At 37.7% G+C, this 16,136-nt stretch overlaps 1 protein-coding gene across 3 annotated transcripts in view; it reads right to left on the reverse strand.

Moving 5' to 3' along the window:
- Positions 1-13,443, reverse strand: part of LOC127415759 (myelin transcription factor 1-like protein) — an 81,846-nt gene extending 68,403 nt beyond the window's left edge. For all 3 annotated transcript variants that reach the window (XM_051654637.1, XM_051654639.1, XM_051654636.1), the window contains exon 1: positions 13,286-13,443. The gene's annotated coding sequence lies outside the window, so the exon portion shown is untranslated. The remainder of the gene's footprint in view (positions 1-13,285) is intronic.
- Positions 13,444-16,136: the final 2,693 nt, after the last annotated feature.

Below are 16,136 nucleotides of genomic sequence, written 5' to 3' on the forward strand. Positions count from 1 at the left end.
GCATCCAGTCTAGACAGGGTGTTACTATATCTTGCAAAATATCTAACTATACTAAGTATCTAACTACTAAGTATTATGGTTTTTGTACAACTGACAATCAAAAATCCAAAAAGCCAAGGCTGGTTTACAACCAACTGAACCACTAACAAGCTTGATCTACAACCAAACCCATACGACTGTCCAAAACCCTCTTTGTCAACTAATTGGCCTTGCCAGGCTTGGTTCAGTGCACAGTCCAAAAGTGTATGACACATTATGGAGGTGAAAATGTCATGATGAACTTTGCAGCGCTTAGCTTGTTCACAATGCAGGGCACCTTGCAGCTCGATCTGACCACTTTTACACCATACCTGCTAATTACATCTCCTCCTCTACACTACAGAAGCCTGCTGGGCTCACCAAGGCTGGTTTACAACCAACTGAACCACTTACAAGCTTGATCTACAACCAAACCCATACGGCAGTCCAAAACCCTCTTTGTCAACTAACTGGCCTTGCCAGGCTTGGTTCAGTGCACAGTCCAAAAGCGTATGACACATTATGGAGGTGAAAATGTCATGATGAACTTTGCAGCGCTTAGCTTGTTCACAATGCAGGGCACCTTGCAGCTTAATCTGACCGCTTTCACACCATACCAGCTAATTACATCTCCTCCTCTACACTACAGAAGCCTGCTGGGCTCACCACGCCTTACCTTTGCAGCTGGTGTGTTCTAGAGTGTGTTGGGGATAGCTCACAGCTCGTCCAGTTTTACACACAGACAGGTGTATTTCACACACAGACATGTGTACTCGTGCACAGAAAGCTTGGAAATTCATGTTTGCCAAAGAAACATTTCAAAAGACTGTTGATAAGCTGTTAAGGTTTGTGACTGTGAAACGTAAATACACCACTCGGCTCTTCCAGCCACTGACAGTTCCAATGCTTTGATTCTTCCCTGCTAAAAACAGTTTGAACCAGCCTAATCTGGGTTGTGGGTCTTAGATGATCTCCCAAGCTAGTCTGTTGGCTGGTTTCAAGGGGGGTTTGTGCTCTCAGAGGTCAGAGGACGTGCTCATTGTAGAATCTCCCGGTTGCCATCTCGTAATTTCAGTAATTCAGACACAATGTGAACGTAGCAAAAACCAGCATGACTAATTCAGTGACACTAATAAAAGTATATTTCATGGGATAAATCAAGTATAAATAGATCTAGCCAAGCAGCTAAACTATCTGAGCACCAGCATGACTAGGCTGGGAGTTCAGCTAGACCAGTTTGGCCAGGCTGGTTTAACCAATTTAAACCAGCTAAAACCAGTTTATCCCAGCTATGACTGGTAAACCAGCTAAGGCTGGTTTACAACCAACTGAACCACTAACAAGCTTGATCTACAACCAAACCCATATGGCTGTCCAAAACCCTCTTTGTCAACTAACTGGCCTTGCCAGGCTTGGTTCATTGCACAGTCCAAAAGCGTATACGAGTACTAATACCCCCATCTTTACCAGCTCGCTGCAGTGCTGGAATGTGATTAGTTATATGTTGCACTGGGCTCCGTCTCAAGCTTTGTCACAAGCGAATTCTAATCAGTGAGGAAAATATGCGTGGATTGAGCAGAGATGGAGAGGAAATATGTTTTTAATCAGCATGCAGCACCCATGCTCCTGTCTGTCTCATTCACAACGCATTCAGAGATGGAGAATCCATGGAGCAATCAGCTAGACCTCCACTGCATCCTAACGAGAAGGACGTGCTTTAATTACCACCAGCCAAGACTCTTTCTCTCTCTTTCCTTCTCTCTTTCTATTCCTCCCTCCCTATTTCCCTCTTTCTCTCTCATCTCTAAAATGAATAATCACAATAATTGCAATAACGAGCCATTTTCATCTAGCTCTACTTCACCAAAGGATGACAAAAATTACTCATCTTGTTAAAAACGCATATCTACTGCAGTGTATATGTGGGATAAGAGAATATGATGTTGTTCCGTATGCTCTGCGCAGGCTGTGTACTGTAGGCACATTTGGCCCTAATGAATAATTAGCAGTTTGTTTTAGCTGAGTCACTGTGCTGGAGGGCCTGCACTCTAATGGAGGTGTTGCCTCACGTCTTCCATCACAGGACTGTCCCCAGTGAGCCAATTGCATTGCAGCCTGTGTGAGGCACGGCGGAGTGTGTGTGAGTGTGCGTGTGTTAAAAATAACAGCTCTCCCACTTCATGACTCATTCTCTGAGCTCAATGTCCGAGACTCCCAAACAGTGTCTGGAAAGACACCCGAGAGCCAACTCCTTAATTTACTGACTGGTCATTCCTTACTGTCTAAGTGTGTGTGTATTGTAGATTATATATAAAAATCCCTGGAGCTTATTGGTATGGGCAAGTTGTGATGCGCTATGGAATGTTCAAGCCAGCCCTGTTATATGATGTTGTTATGTAACTTTTCACAGGGCTGGTCGACAATGACAAATGAAGGTGAGAATGACAGATGGAACACAGATGCCACCAGTGCGTACATGTTTAGTCAGACTAGAGAACGGACCAACTGTGGCAAACTAGCAATACTGTTAAAATATGTAATTTCAGACCTATTAAAAAAATATAAAAGATAAATAGAAACCGGTGTTATCAATCCTGCATGTCATTTACCGTGTATACGATATGAAGCGTGACTGATTATATACACATTAAAAAGCAATTAGGACAAACAAAAAAAAAAAACTTCACACCAGCTATACCCTTCTGTCATCTTTTGGAAATTCGAGAGCTTGCTTCATCTGATGCCAAAGTAGCTGTAAGAACCTCTTCATCTCTTTAGAATGCTTTGTATTCTATAACACACTCCTGCAACAACAAACCCCTGGCAACCCACGACTATGTCTACAGACGCAAAATAGCCCCTCATCTCCATTTGAGCACTCTAATGTACTCCATCCAGCTTTCTTTTTGGAACAACACATGAAGTAAAAAGAGTATGCAGAAACCAGATGATCTTTTAAGAGCTGAACTCCTGTAATCACCTGAGATTAGTTATTAAGGAAAATGCCCCTGCTGCACAAACACACACAAAAGGAATTCTTTTCACATTCAAAAAGAAAGATGATGAGGCCCCTCCATTTACTTCCCCCCGCTCTTCCCCGGGTCTGCAAATGCAACAGGAAATAGGTCTCCATATGTGGCCCCAACACATGCTGTGAGATGATTTCAACGATAGGAGTGAATCATTGCCATTATTGGATAGCCGTGTGTACATTTGCGTTTTCACCACACAGGCTCAATAGCTTGTCTGTGTCACTGTCACTATGCATATATGGGCAAATTAGGTCAGTCCTGATTTAGAGAATTTGCAGTCTATGTGGATTTGGGTTTATGTACCAATGGTCGTCATTTTCTATGGCTGTTAGCTACTATGTGTACTGATGCCAAGAGTCTTACAATTTCCTGATAAGGTGATTAGATTCACTTGCAGGATTGAATTCAGTGATTCATGGACTCGTGGGTATGGCTGCAGGAGATATGGCTGGGAATGACTGACTTTGTATTTATGAGGGAAACAACTATGTAACCTCCCTCTCTCTCTCTCTCTCTCTCTCTCTCTCTCTCTCTCTATTTGTTTCTCTGTCTTTAAAAGGTATGTTTCGGTAAACAAGTTCCTCTCTACAAGTCTTATTGGTTAGAAAATTAATTAAAACATGAAGCTGAAGCAAGTTTATTATAGTTTTGAATTTTTGATTTAGTTTTCATTTTGTTTAGTTTTCATCCACTCTATAAGTATTATAGTATATTTAGTTTTTATTTTAATTTGAGTATTTTAGGGCTGCCAAAGGTAATACATTAACAATTATTATTTAAATATGCTTAGCGGTATTCAAGTTTGTATTATTATCGCTGTCTTGTGGAATTTACATGTTTAATGAAGGTGGGATGTAAAGGTTGAGCTACACATTTTTTTTATTTTTTTATTATTTCAGTTAATTTTGGAGTGAAGATTAAAGCCATAAGCCATGAGAAGTCTTATGTTACAATGATTTTACCACGGGTATGGGGTATTCTAGGCAGCAGGCATGATGCAAAGTGAGGTGCCTAAAACCCCCTTACTAGGGGTGGGAGATATGACCAAATTCTTATATCATGATAAGAATAATTTTATGCCACGATAGCGATATATATCACATTGTAGTACGTTTTTTTTTTTTTTTTTTTCTGGAAAATCAATAAAAATGGGTTTATATATTGAATAACCATATTTTGAGCCCCGTCTTTCAGATGAGACGTTAAACCGAGGTCCTGACTCTCTGTGGCCATTAAAAATCCCAGGACACTTCTCGTAAAGTTTATGGGTGTAACCCCGGTGTCCTGGCCAGATTCCCCCCATTGGCCCTTCTCAATCATGGCCTCCTAATAATCCCCATCCATTAATTGGCTCTATAACTCTACTCTCTCCTGGCGCACTATGGCTGCCGTCGCATCATCCAGGTGGATGCTGCACACTGGTGGTGGTTGAGGAGATTCCCCCTATACCAGGGGTCGGGAACCTTTTTTCACTGAGGAGCCAATTTTTTAATTTATAGATGATGCGTTTTTTCGAAAGAGCCATAAGTCAAACTAATAATTTACTATTTTCAAAAAACAAAGTTTTTCAATAAAATTAAATGTTTATTATGCCCATAGACTACTCAAAAACACACACACAAAAAAAAAACAAAAACAAATATGCAACAAACATGTGTTTGTGCAGGTCTCCATAAAATTACTTCATTTTACAATTGTTCATGAAAAAGTTCACTTCCCTTTTGGGCTGGGCGATATATAAAACAATATTTGAAAGATATCGCCTTAAAAAATATCGCAATATCCGATTATATCGTTAACCCCCCTGCCAAGGGTCAGTGAATATTTTTGCTTTATTGATTTTGCTTTAAAAATGTAATTAATTTATTGAAACACAAAAAACTTAAACAAAACACGTTTCTAAATTCAAATTGCACTTTAAACTAATTGAAAAAGCAATTAAAATAACAAAGTGATAAAAAAATCTTATATATAACCACCTCCCCGAATCCAGATATTTACGACCCCATTTGCCATCATGCAAGTATCACAACAGGTGAAAAATTACTAATAGCCTACAAATTAAGAACTAAATGCAATTATAAATGTAAAGATAATAATAATAATAATAATAATAATAATAATAATAATAATCATAATAAATAAGCCTAATAAATCCCCATGTGTTACCAAAAAAATGCTGCCAAATGTGTGTTCTTATCGAATGTGTTTGTATTGCGTTTTGGTAGTACAGTTTATGCTGCCTAAAGAAAAGATAATAGAACTCAGTTTTAGGTTCAAGGTGTCTTATATTGTTTTATGATTTAATCACTACCGTCTTTGTTTCTTTAATACAAATACTGTATATATATACTATATGTAACCAGGGTTGGGGAGTAATGGAATACATGTAACGGGAATACGTATTTAAAATACAAAATATAAGTAACTGTATTCCACTACAGTAACAATTTCAATCATTGGTAATTAGAATACAGTTACATTCAAAATGTATTTTGATTACTGAAGAGATCACTTTGCATTTTATTGTCATTTGTTTCATTTAATATTTAGTCCTTTCAGATGGAAAACATTTATACATATAAATGATGTGATCCAAAGTGCATTTGAACAGCAGTGAAACACTTTCTTATGATGTGTTACATTCATACGAGCAGACAGAGAAATAAGTTTGAAGTAAGTTTGGAGCAGAAGAAATAGAAATAAACCTTGAGTAAATTATCAGCTTTACGTTAAGCTAAAATGCTATTTCTAGCCATTTTACATGCACATGTTACCAGGCATGATCATATTTTTTTTATCAAGAAAATTCACATTGGATCATAATTTCTTTTTTCTAGTAAAGTCTTTGATGTTAGGGCAAAAATCGTATTCTTGATAATAATTTTTGTATTGTTTTCTTGTAAAAAATATTTAAAAGAAATCCTTAAAACAACATCAATTTGATTGATCTTGTTTTAGAAACAACACTGCATAAGATATTTAGGTTTTTCAGAGAATGTATTTTTAACATGTGTAGTTTGTCTAACTGTACTGGCAGAGTTTTTATAGTCAAAACAAGTGAAAAAATCTACCAGTGCTGAAGAAGTAATCCAAAGTATTTAGAATACGTTACTGATCTTGAGTAATCTTACGGAATACATTACAAATGACATTTTACAGCATGTATTCTGTAGTGGAATACATTTCAGAAGTAACCCTCCCAACCCTGTATATAATAGAGTTGCGTTCACAATGCTTAAGAGCAAACTGCTCGGTGAAAATAAAGCGAAACTCACAGCACCTTCTGAGATGATCGGAGATCATTTGCAGCATTCTCATAGATGACATTATCCTTACAAAAAGTATTCAGATGAATGATATCAGAGAACAAGGAGTGATAACTCTTTTAAGTTCCATGAGACAGGGTCCCACTGCACTCCTCAGAACAAACAGCGAATCAGACACGAGCAATGACGGCTTTTCTTTTGTCTGTTTTTATATAATAAAAATATAATAGGTTCTTCAAGCGCTTGTCTTTGTGACTAACAGCATTTCTTGTCATGTGTCACTCCGAGATGTCTTACAGGTCACCCTCCTGTTGCGTGTAGATGAGCAAAATTACTTGTGCGTGAAATACCTGCATTTGGACAAAGGAGCTCGCAAACAGGATTGAGCCTCGTTGCATTTGGCGGGTGCTATTTCACACCCTGGGCACTCATAAAAAATAACGAACGTTCGTAAAATCACTCATAGAAAATGCTCTTAACAGCTAAGATCAATAGTTATTGGGAAACAAGGCCCAGAACTCTATGCATGTGTATGTCTTGGAAAAGCGCTTTCATTGCACTCGTGAATAGTAGAGCTCACTGTGCACACATATCAAATCAGACGTGCATCGGCGGCTTTTCTTTTGTCTGTTCTTCAAAATATAATCACACGTTTCGTCAAACACACGTCTTTGTGTCTAATTTCTTGTAGTATCACTCTGAGAAGTCTTACAGGTCACCCTCCAGAGTGGCTGGTACATCAGCAAAATTACCCACTACTGGGCATGAAAAATCCGCATTTTGCAGGTATTAGTTTCAAACCTTGTTCACCAGGAGTAGGCTGTATGACAAATTCGGGAGAAAGGAAATCAAAACAGTGTCTATGACTTCAAGCTTTGCAATCACACCCACACTTTCTGCAGGAAAATTATATCTAGAAAGTTTTAAACGATCATGTGTTGGTGAATGGTGAGACACCCAGCCAGCCACTTCATTTTGAACAAAGAGCCACTTGTGGTGCGTGAGCCATAGGTTCCCGACCCCTGCTCTATACTATGTAAGGCGCTTTGTGTGCCTAGAAAAGCGCTATATAAATGTAAGGAATTATTATTATTATTATTATTATTATTATTATTATTATTAAAATGTCTATTTTTGGATAATCCAGTCAGTGAATTTAATATAATTGAAACTACTTACTCTTTTAGAATTTTCTCTTTATTTAGAAATAAAAAAATAAATAAAATAAAAAAATAAAATAAAATACATATATAAAATTTCACATTATGCCACATTTCAGTCTGATGTTGATGCCTGATGTTGCTGACCAATATTATTATTATTATAAACTTTCTTCAAGAAACTCATCTTCTCAAAGCAATGCAACAAGAAATAATACATAGTGATAGGCTATTGTTTAGTTTAGAACCCCTATGTTTTGGCAACTCACGTGAAACACAGATGCGTCAGATGAGAAGCAAATTTAGAGCTTATGAAACTCCGAATGCAAGATGAATGTAAATGAATTTGCTGAATTTTATTGACATTTTCAATGCTTCAAAAACCTGTCCATGTTTCTTCAATTCTGTCAGTCTCACATGAACACTGTCCTGTTGATAGAGATGCACACGCTGCACACATGGATATTTACATATCATAATATACACGATATGGCAAAATCTCTATCGAATGACACTTTATATTGTCGCCACGATACTGTATATATCGTCATATCGCCCAGCCCTACCCCTTACCCATGGTAAAAATTTCTGTATCACACAAACTTGAATGGCTTTTTGTTTTATAAAACAGCATCAACAGTAATATGATGTTGATATATATATATATATATATATTGTATTAGTTTAGATTAACGATAGCACCATATACAATATTGTGCCATTTAAAAGTGGTACGGTCCTAATTTAGCCTGCCACACTGCTGGGCTGCAGATGTTGACTTGGGTTGAGAGGTAAGGCTGGATTTGTTTACACTGCATGCCTGCTGATCCTGCATCCTGGGATCTAACTTGGGCTGCCCCTGAATGTTTTATTCACTCTCACACAAACCTCTTATATTCTCCCTCTTTTTCATGATTTCACTCTTTCCTTCTTTTCTTTTTTCTCACTCTCCCCCTCTCTCTCCACTCAACTAGGTCACAGCAGACCTAATGTAGATCAGGGCTTCCCATGGAAATGGCAACAGTATTGTCTAAGAGTGTGTAGCCTTCGTATACAATGAGTTCCATTTGTGTAGAGTGACAGTTGTCCAGAGAACCGAGAAATCACTACACTCCCTGAATTGATACTTGTGTCTCTCCTTCAAGGAAATACATTTGGCATTGTTATAAAATATTAGCATTGTTCACACTGAGACAATTTACCAGTAAATATGTGGCTTTGATTTCTAATCACAGAGTAAAAGACATTTCTCAATGCAGAGGCACCATTAAAAATGATTGTTTTCAAGCAGTCAATATAGTGACACTTTGCCATTCACTGCAGCAGTCTGCCAAGGATATGGGGTGATTTCTGTTTTGTTTTTGTCTTTTGTCACTGTGACTGTGAATGCAGGTGCTAAAAATACTCTAAAAATTAAGCCCAGTGTGCTGAATGAACAAGATTTCATCATTATGTTATTATGTCATAATTTTCACAAACAGCACACTACAGAGTGGATACCTTTGCCATGCAGTATACCAACCACAAATTTCCTTGATTCAGCCAAAACAAATTCCAAATAAATATTCATATACTAGGGGAAAAAGGCAATTGAGACATTGTTGTTCTTTCAGTCTTAATGAGCATGGTGTTAGCATTCAGTGGCCCACTGGGTGTATGTGTGTGTGTATGCTCATCAGCCAATAAAGGCCTGTCTATCAGCCTGACAACATTCCGGTAGCCCCACATGATTCAGCAAAATTCAGCACCATTAATACCATCAGAGCTACTTACCATCCATGTAAACTTCTCAAGCAGTCATTTGAGGACTGAGCACACAGTAGATTGTGGTGGTGAAGCTGTCTGCCTCCAACTTATGCTAAATCATGAATATATTAATGCTATATTAACGCTAGCACCAAGAAGACAAGAGTCTCACTCCTACTTGAGGAAACATCTGCTGGAAACAGGAGGGAATAGGGTGGGAATTTGTCAGATTTAAATTAGTTTGATAGGTAGGCTGGAAGGGGAAAATCTCACTCACAACACTAGTTGTGTCTCAAATGATGTGATATACACTATGTACTTACACTATTTACTATGTACTTACTATGTAAGTTTATTAATTTACGTGAGATACTGTAGAATTGTTGTTTTTTTTTTTTTTTTTTTTTTTTTTTTGTCACATGAAAACATTCTGTTTCAATTAAGAGAAATTACATTTCAAATGCATCCTCTTGTTTAGTGTTGCTGTTAGCTTTAGCATGTTAGCAAACCTGAGTCAAAGTTCGACACAAGTGCCCAAAAAAGGCCTTGCACATATTTAAAGGAACCACACAATCTAGTAGTGTGATGGTATAACATTCAGTTCACATTTATAATGTGCTGTTCTCCACAAAATCTATAGTTTCCAGTTTGCCACATCCACTATCTTGACAAATTTTGGTCTGATAAGCCTTCCATTTTCGACTACATAGGGAAAGTTGCGACTGTTGGGTGCATAAAGTGTCCAACATTCCACACTTGTTTTCTTTTCAGTTGAACAATTACATTATCATACTCATAGTACACCATAGTGAACACATTACTCACACTTTTTGTACTACAAAATTATGTAGGAAAATGCAGAAGTTTGCAAAATGGGACCAACCTACTGTCTTAATGCTGTTAGTGGCCTGGTAAAATACAATAGTATAAAAATGTGTAATACATTCTTAGCAGGCAGCATACACAGACTGCTCACAGTCTGTTCACTGCATTTTGCATGCAAAACAAGAAAGCTATTTTTCAATCTGGCAAGCTCTAATCTGATTGGCTGACTTTACAGACAAAGAGGGTTTTTATCAGTCTGCCTAAACAAAGTTGTGTTTAAAAGGTACTGGGTTGATACAATAAGCTCTTTTAAGGAAGACATAGATATAGGCTAGTGGTATCAAAGGTGTTGTTTGACACACTAAGTAGCAAGTAAATTAGATATCCACAAGCAAAACGTATATTCTGCTTTGTTTTCTGAGTTATGTTGGTGAAATACTCAGTACTTCTGAACAGGCAGAAAGAGAGAAAGAGTGTTTTTTGTGCAACCATTCATAGAGAGACTCCTGAATCATTATTTTAATTATTTTGTTCATGACGGCCTATTATCATGGTACAATCTATTTCAGATTAACCCACCTCTAAATGTCATGCAAGTAAAAAAAAAATCAAACAAACTGGTGGGTAGCTTTACATGTCGATCATACGGCCTTGTGTCTAAATGAGTGAGTTCTTGGTCAGAATAAGCTGCAATACAGACCAGACCTCATGTCGTTTTGTCTAAAGTCTGGCTGTGCAAGACCAGCATTGCTATGACATTATTAGCATTATTATAACTAGAATGTCATTCCTGCATGGACATCTCTGCCAATCCTTTAGCAGTACAAGTAGTATTTTAATATCACTAGTATAATCTTTTTTTAAATTTGTTTCTCAAAACATACAGTACTCATAAAAAAGCTACTGACATATGGACGAAACAATACAACAAGGCATAAATAAGTGAGGCCATTGTGTTGTGCATGTACATTGAGTATAATATCCACATAAATGAAATCTATCCAATTTAGTTTTTTCCCCCAAGCTGCCTTCACCATCAATGCTATTTTTATCTGAGCCATTGCCACACATCAGACAGAGTGGTGAGTTTTTGTGTGTGTGTGTGGTGTATGTGGGGTGGGTAAGCAGTGTTGGGGGTTGGCGACTTATTAAACAAGTAAGATTGTGAAATGGGCAAGGTTTCTCTCTCTTTCCCTCTCTTTTTCTCACCGTCTTTCTCTTCCTATGTGTGTTCTCATATAAATGGCTCACTGAGGCAACGAAACCCTCTGGGGCCAGAAAAATCATATCTTCTCTTGAGGACCCATTCTCCTGCTTAAACCCAGGATTATACTCAGCTTGGTCAGGTTCTGATGCTAAAAGCAGTGCTTTGCAGAAAATCACACAAGGCCTTTTCAAACAAGAATTTCTTTAACATTTCATTACTCCTGTATTGCAGTTTAGTGTTCCAAAATCTAGAAGAGGTACATTAGGGTTCTATATAGAAATTTAAATAGTTATATAATTAAATAATTTATTTAAATAATACTTTAGGTTCTTAAAAATAATGTGTTGTGGTCATTTCTTATAGTGATAAAGTTTGTATTGATATGGACCATTTAATTTACATGAAATGTTTTGGCAATGAAACAAAAACCGTTGCCTTTTGGTTCTTGTTACATGATGTCACGATGGTCAACTCAGAGCTTTCATAGAATTCTGAGTATACAGCTTATAGTGATGAGGTCTGCGAAGACTTTACCATATTTTACAAGTCGGAATCCAATAATTACAGTAATTCTGACATGATGTAATTGCACTAATAGAACCCTTGAAGGTTCTATATAGAATCATTTATTCTAAGAAATGTTAGCCAGTTAGTTCCCAAACCAAACCAGCAAGGTAAAGGAAAACTAATAAGAAGTAAAAGACAGTCATAGCCGCAAGTCTACATGACAACACCGTCAACATCACAGAATATTTGCGGTTCACCGAATGTTGCTATGGCAAGATTCAGCTTAACTAACATGCATTGTTACCCATAAGAGTAATGAGATCATATGCAGTATTCATAAGTGTGAGAGTGACAGCCCACACCTGAACTCCTGCTGAGATGTTTCTGAGACACCTCACTGCTGATCCAGGGCCAGTACCTCCTGCCTAAATCCTCCTGAGCTATTATTTTGACTGTTTTCAGATCAACTGCAAAGGGCAACATTAACAACACCGCCAGTCAACAATATCACCCCTCATTGCATAAACATGTGTTCAGACAGTTGTACATATGAATAATACACAAAGTCTTCTCCAAAACTAAAGTCCATCAATGATGCAGACATGCACTGGCTTCTACCATTGTGTGTGAGATCTGCACAGCAGATAATCCATGTGAAAAGTTTTTTTTTAAATTAATTTCATTAATACATTTTATTTTTTACAACTATAATAATAATAATAAAAACAATAATAATTGTTATTATTATTCAAAAATATAGTTAAGAACTTTTTAAATCATAAAAATGATTAAATCTCCATGCTGAAGTTTCAATGCGTACAAAATCACATTGCTCTGTGGTTGACATTATATAACACCTCTGTCCATTATTTTCCCACCTATGGCTGCATTATCAGTGGTGGATTAATGAGCCTCAGTTGTTCAAGCAGCAACTCTTCTCTTTGTTCCACAGGTACATCTGCAAAAGCTCCATCCAGAAAACCCAGCTGCAACTCTAATTCAACTTCAAATCGCTCAACTTTCAGTTACACAGTCATTTTCCTGGAGTGAAAATGACCTGTTAGAGCTGTTAGGTCTGTTCTGTTGCCCCCTAATTGCCCAAATAACCTTAAAAGAAGAACGTTCAAAATAGTGATTCGTTTTAAAGTCCTACCTTAGAATCTACTGTCAGGCTTTGGAGCAAAATCAATGTTATAGTCGCTAATTATAGAGTGTCATGCATATACAGTATGTAGTTGGGAACGACCACTAGTCTGTCAGATAGCTAGCATTGCGGTTGGAAAAGCAAAGAGGAAGCAGAGCTCACTTTGTTAGACAGCTACTCTGCAGCTCTGTGTGTTGGAATGCAAAAGTGATGTCTTCATGGATGCATAATAGTGCCCGAAACATCTTTCTCTCTTACACAGACACACACAGGCAAGCATGCACACTCGTAGTTTGCAAATGAACATAGATTATGAGGCCACATCATTCCAGCATGGCAAAACAAGAAGACCAAGAAGTAAACAAAGTGAAACCTACTGAAATGGCGACACTGTCTTTCTCTCTCCCACTCTCTGTCCCCACACACACTGTGGTCTGATAGTCTGCTGCTGTTTCTCTTTAAAACGCCTTTTCTGTCTCTTAATGCACACTCTTTCACTTCTCTCTCTGTTCTCTTGAGCTTTCTTTGTCTGAGCTCTTCGTATTCCGCCAGCACTTGGAGAGATGGAGGGAGAGAGAGTGGAACTGCAGCCACTCTGAAGAAGCAGTAGAAAGAGCGGGAGAGAGAGAGAGAGAGAGAGAGAGGAAGGGAGGGAGAGACACAGACAGACAGGGAGGAGGGGAGTGAAAGAGATAGAGTGGAGTGAGGAGCTGTGAGCAGCATGTGTGAGGTGGTATGGAGAGAAGTGCGTGAGCCAGTCTCCAGAAGTGGCGCGACACTGCAGCAACAGCAAGTGTGGAACATGCAGAGCCAGACTTACCCACCTCACTTCACCACCGACAGACTGACAGACAGCACGAACCCTCAGTTTAGAAGACACGCAGGGTACTGGGCCAAAAAAAAAGGTTGACAGAATTGCATGACAAAATAAACAGCTCAAAACATATAACTATGCTTAGGTTTTCACTTTGCCTGAAGTCAGTGAACAAAGGGCAGGCTGGGAATTTATAACCTTAATCAGACTCTCATTTTAATTCAGCGGTAGACAGTCTGTTTCTAGTCACTCCCTGCTCTGCACTCCCCATAGACTATAGAGTCTACAAAGCCATATGAGTGCTGTAGCGTGTGCAGCAGCTGTGTGTGTATGTGTGGGTGTCTGTATTTGATATAGAACATGAATTATGTGCCAGTAAAACGTGCCTCATTGAAAATTAAGCAAATACTGAGGTATACAATGGCCATGGCTGCTTTAAATCCCTGCTGGCAATAGCTTGATTTCCAAATCTCAAGCACAATTTCAGTACAATCAAAATGGCTTTAGCTATTTTCTGTTTTTAATCAAACCCCCGACAGGACAATTCAAAATAGTTCAAGCCTAAAAGCCTGTGCTAAACTAGACTTACTGTATATTGAAGTTGCAGTTTACTAGGAAGCATTGATAAAAAATTTGTGTGCCAATACCAATGTCCAATCATTTGAAGAACATCTGTCGATGCTGATTGCGGTGGTTCTGCTTTTTTTATTTAATGGTATCTTGCTTCAATTTCGATTTAATATATTAATATATTATTATTAGTATTATTATTCTTATCATTAACATTATTATTATTGACTTCTAGAATTTAAAAATACAACAGTAATACATTTCAGTTGTGCACCTTTAACTTTAAAACCCTCATGCTTTTATTTTGATGATCCTAACAATCCAGGAAGTCCTGTAAGTGTCTATTTGTAGGTTGCTTCACAGTAATTTAATTCACTTCTTATTCAAATTCTGGTCAAATGCTTATTTGGTGTCGTTCTAAATGCATATTATAAGTGAACCGAACTATTGAGCATCTACATCTAAGATGTTGTTCGTGAGAAGTGCTCACATATGGAAATAGCCGTGACCGCCTCACCAGTCTACACATTACGTTTGTGTGTCAACAGAGCAGCGCCATTCACTAACACGCTGCGCATGCATACTACCTGTGTATGTTTACTTATTAAACACAGCCTTTTGCGATTCATAAAGCTATTGCATGCTTCAAGTGGCTTTGAATAAAATGCATGAGTCATATATACTTCTTTAATAGTGCTTTTATGGTTCGTTTATGTCAGTTTTGGATCTTGACAGTAACGAACATGACTAACACACAGTATCAGATTTGGATCTGGCTCGTCGGACCGATACCTGATACATCTAAAAACATCAATTTCCAAGCCGATACTGATCCAGGTATCGGATTGGTGCATCCCTATTCTTAACTAACATGAACTAAATACTGAATGATGAAGCTTTAACTCGTTTAAGTTGAAGCAGCCTCCGTTTAAGCTTTAACTCGCCAGATTCCATTCTGTGTCAAGCATTTAAGGCAATCAAATTAATTGTGTTAAAAGTTTTATGAGAGTTCAACCTCGTGAAATTCTAGCAGTGCAACTCTGCTGTCATTGTAAAGTTGTAGGCTAACTATCCAACACGTTTTTCTGCCCTCTTTTGCCAGGAAATAATCAACCCTGATCATCAGCTTTATTAAACAACTGTCTGATATCTAATAGTGCTGATAGATTGCTTTTATCTGCTGATACCGATGTTTGGCTGATACATTGGTGCATTGCTACAATTTTCAATTTTCTAAATGTTTCCAATGGTTGCAAATATTTGATAGCATTTAATACCCTTAAAATATTTTATTAAAGGAATAGTTCACCCAAATATGATAATTCTCTCATCTTTTATTCACCTTTATGCCATCTCAAACTCATACTGTATGTCTATCTTCCGACTTTTTTCTTCTACTATTGATCACAACTGAAGATAGTTTGATGGAGATAAGAGGTGTTGATCTGTTTCTCACCCAATACTGATCGTATCACTTCAGAAGAAGCTTGAAAGTGCTGAACCACACTGAATTGCATTGTATAGATATAAATACGTAAAAAAACACATCCATCAGAAAATTAAGAAAACTTAATTTGTGTTCTGCATAAAAAGAAAATCATGCCAGTTTATTATATTACTATTCATATTCTTTAACTTATTTTATTTATTTTGAATTTGGAGCTCACGCTCTGTCACTTTTGCAGCTGCAAATTTTAACAGCAAGAGAGGAAAAGCACATTTTAAACACAAGTGGACAGCTCCGGGTGCTAAGACATCACACTGGACAGCTCCTGGTACTGAAATGGGGAAAATGCTGGAGAGCTCCTGGTGCTGAACTGAGCAGTGTGGACGAAGATTTTATA

This window comes from Myxocyprinus asiaticus, chromosome 25 (genome assembly GCF_019703515.2).
Source record: "Myxocyprinus asiaticus isolate MX2 ecotype Aquarium Trade chromosome 25, UBuf_Myxa_2, whole genome shotgun sequence".
In the NCBI taxonomy this organism is placed as follows: domain Eukaryota; kingdom Metazoa; phylum Chordata; class Actinopteri; order Cypriniformes; family Catostomidae; genus Myxocyprinus; species Myxocyprinus asiaticus.